Source organism: Saccoglossus kowalevskii, chromosome 10, assembly GCF_978046115.1.
Source record: "Saccoglossus kowalevskii chromosome 10, keSacKowa6.1, whole genome shotgun sequence".
Classification (NCBI taxonomy): Eukaryota; Metazoa; Hemichordata; class Enteropneusta; family Harrimaniidae; genus Saccoglossus; species Saccoglossus kowalevskii.
Genome location: NC_140650.1, coordinates 12,912,586 through 12,916,826, shown reverse-complemented (window position 1 = coordinate 12,916,826; position 4,241 = coordinate 12,912,586). Strand labels below are relative to the sequence as shown.

The following is a 4,241-nucleotide window of genomic DNA, read 5'->3' as shown; positions in this document are numbered from 1 at the left end:
CATGTTAGGTTTCTAGCCATATTCTCATATGCCTTTACAAAATAAAGTGATGTAAGGAGGAAAAACATTACTGGTCTTTATAATTGTGAATACATTTATTATTCCAAATAATGTTACTTGTTGCAGCGTATGTTTACGATAAACTTCCATGAATTGTAGTATGTTACTGTCTACGTCTTCATCAATACCACACATTTATTATATGAAGGCAATATAAAATAGTAATTTTCCATAATAACCTAAACAATTGGGCAAATTAATAATAAATGATATTCATCTTCAATCTAGACATGAAGATATCAATATGAACAAAATCAATATTTGAAGCGTCCTGTACACCCAAAACGATGATACTAGTTGCAAAGGTGCCAAATGCCTTTGAGGAATTTACAAGGGCACAGTCAAATTTCCCTCTCTTTTTCACAAGTATTTCTGCGCCACAGATTGCAAAGTAATATCAATTGTAGAACAGCCTTTCGGAAATCCGACTTGAGCCACGAACTGAGAAGTCTATTTAAGACTGATGTGAATATTTCACTAAAAATACTGTGAGATGTTTAAACAAAGGAATAATCGCTTCAGATAACCTCTTCTAAAAAACTAATTTCTCACATTTTATTGACAAAGACACAAAAATACTGGAGTAGATAGTCACCGGATGCTTGGATAAAATTCTATATTAGGCCAGCTGGTTCACCAGCCTTGCAACTGTACCTTGTATAATAAGAATACCATCCACGGTGGACAATATAGCTTCATAATCGTCTGCTAAATGAAATTCTTGAAGTAGGCAGTCATTAATAAACAGGCGCTTAATTCAATTGTACTAAATATCGGTCAGAATATGGAAGTTTATGGCCTATAAAAAGTGTAAACCAAACAAAAAAATAGCTAAACCGGAGGGGAACATTCATGGCCCATTGTGTTAGATTTGTCAAACCCATATCGAATGAGATTAAAACACGCAAAATAATAAAATATAAATTACTGCAAAATATATCTCTATAAATGTGTTCATCAAGATGTAAGAGCAGCTCTGTACTTTGAAAGTGTTTTTCAAGTTTGTAATAAGGTTTATAATGTACCTGTTTTTACATCACCTTGCGCACGTCAATAGCACATGCCTCACACAGAATGATCGCGTACCTTAGTTACATCAACTCAGTGGAAATTCACGCTTTAAGAAAACTGTACAAAAGTGAAAGTAATCGACTGTTATGGGTGTGAACTATATAACATAGAGTTATAGGTTGTAAATTTTGCCAATTTTGTTTATTAATTCAACTGCCATAAAATAAGCATACAGTTTTATATCCGCAGCTCGCTGTCGAAATTCCTATATTTTTAGACGTTTTCTATTTTTGAAATATCAATACTAATATGTTAACAATAATTGTCGCTCTTATTTTTAGTTACACTATTGATTCTGTCCAGGACATATCTGCAACAGTTTGGCGATTTTATCGATATGAAATAATTAGTGAATATATTGATAGACCAAGCCTTGCTCCACCGCTAATAATTATTAACCATATATGGAGAATAGTTGGCCATATTTGCTGCAAACGTGAGTACATAAATTCTGGTCTGTATTTGTGTAATCTTACGATTCTACAATTAACAGTCTCATTTGAAGACCACTTTAAGGCAGCAACATATGTAATACATTGTAAAAATTTATTTGTGATTCAGACATTCTCTGGAAGTTTTTAAACATGCTACTATAACAAATTTTACACCATCTGAAAGCAAAGATATAGGTAAATACGACAGAGCATATATCGTACCAATGTTTGTTCAGAGGATTATTGCAACCGATACTCGTAAAGAACTTAGAAGAGCAGTGTTTTCTTTATCTACGTTTTGTTCAAAGTACGACTAAATTATTACAGTAACTTTAATACTATTGATGTACACACGTTTTCTTTATCACTATTTGTACCACAAACTATTTTGTTCTCTAGTAATAGATGATGATGATGACCTAAAAAACGAAAAAGACAATCAATTCTTCTGTGGCACCTCTCTACGTGAGTTTGCATAACATTTGAGCTCTCGAATATATATCTACTACACGTTACATCCCACAGTAATGTAAATGGGTCAAATGATGACCATTCTAGAGTCAACTTGAATATTGTCATATTGTTATATAAACCTGGGTCGACCCTCTATTGCTTATATTCTTCATCTGAAGGAGGATATCAAATCTTATCATATTTGAGATTCTTTTGTAAAATGAATTGTTATTTTCTAATTGCACGCCTATATGTACATTTACAACTGCATCAATTACAGGTCTTAAGATAGCCCAAGACGAGCACGGTTGTCTTAATGAAAAGGAAATGGCATGTACCAAGGAGTATCTAGAAATTATGAAACAGAAAGGTCACTCATCAAATGCTTATCAAATGTACGCTTATATCAACTTATTGTCAGTAATTTTTCAGGTTGAACTCGTGTATAGTTTTAGTCATACCACACTGTACATATTAATTACTTCATATAACACAATTATAACAAATACTTGTACTGTGTTTTATCTATGAAGATTATGCAGGCGCATTTCGGAAACTAGTAATGCAACAGAATCCATTCAGCTGATGTTACAGTACAATGAAGAAAGGTGATATCATTGTTTTGACATATGTATAATGCAGTTGTATGATGTGTTCAACCAATACCTATTGATTGGCCTTTTTGTCGCCCATTTCTCTCACCCATAGAAAAGGTCAATGTTTAAAAATCAACTTGCAATGATCCAAAATATATGAAAGTGATTGATATTTTTTTCTTATGGGAGGCAATCCAATCACTATTTGTAATATCACGTGTACATCATACCTTGCAGGATAACTTGTTAACATAATTTTGTCTATTTGGTTGCTTCATAGAAATTATATTCGTAAAGATTTGTGCATATTTTCATCACTAGGAGTAGACAATGTAACTTTTTTGAAAAATTATTATATTATGTTTGAAACTGACCCTCACTAATTCGTTAATTTCGTTTATTCAGATTGAACAATATTGATTGTATTGTGCATAATATTGTTGAAGATACAAATGAAATTAGAAAGTATGTTATAGAAAGCGAAGAGGATACCAGATTATGAAACCAGCGTAAAATAGTATACTCTACGGTGAATGGTACAACAACTGTTTTGAACCCAAGATCTGCATAATGTGTGTTTGTTTTTTAAATTATTTTCGAGACGCACTGCCATTGTTGACTTAGAAATCTCTCCTTCGTGCAATTTCGTATAAATAATTGACGGATATTACTTTGCAATGATTTCCTGTTAAAAAAATATTTGTGAATGGGTTTTCAGAATCATGACAAATATATAGTGTTGTAAAAGGTAATTGTCAATTAAACATATATATCAGCATAGACAAATAATTATGAAAATTTCGTTATTTAATTTGTTATTTCTATATTTTCAAAAATAACATCGCTATTTTCTTTAATAGCAACGTCAATTGGTTTGACTCATTTTTTATGTTTTTAGTCGTTTTTGTTGATTTTAATAAATCAGACTTTTATATCATTATATTCTAAACTATTTTATGACAACCATAGTTTAAAGAAGGCGTTCTATCATTAGTTTAGTTAAAAACAACAACTAAGGTCAATATATAATCAATTATTAACCCTGATATATATTCTGATTGCTACACATATTTATAGTTGAATTGTTGTATCCATTTTATGTGAAATCACAAAATTACTCATATAATTCAATTCTGAATCATACCACATTATAATTTGGTGTAAATTTAGAGAACGTTAATTTAATGTTAATACTTTTTGTATATATTTGATGTATAGAATGTAGAACACAATATGACAACATAATTCTTTTTATTAAAACTCGAATATCAATTGATATTATTCATATGTGTGATTCTTGTTAGTCAGTCCCCATTCAAGTAATTTAGCGCCGCGTGCGCATGCGTGCATGCATACCTGTATATCAGACATCCCTATCTTATCACATTAACATATTACGTAGACATCATACATCTTGGAATTGTTTATGTACGTGCATTCTTTACGCGATCCGATTCAAGATGGTCGAATCAAGCATTTATATCATTCCGGAACTGGATCGTGTGTAAACAAATTTCGTCCAGTCTTGGTACATACATTATATGCATTATATTAGATGCAGTTTACTTGACATGTATTTTAATTAGTTAATTAGAAAACCAAGATGACCTACCTTGTCCACAAAACT

General features: G+C 31.3%; 1 long non-coding RNA gene across 1 annotated transcript; it reads left to right on the top strand.

The window, feature by feature from the left end:
• The first annotated feature begins 2,567 nt into the window (after positions 1–2,567).
• LOC144342932 (uncharacterized) lies at positions 2,568–3,079 on the top strand. The gene is made up of 2 exons (XR_013418855.1): positions 2,568–2,626; positions 3,020–3,079. It is a non-coding gene; the product is annotated as an uncharacterized LOC144342932 (long non-coding RNA).
• The last annotated feature ends 1,162 nt before the right edge of the window (positions 3,080–4,241 follow it).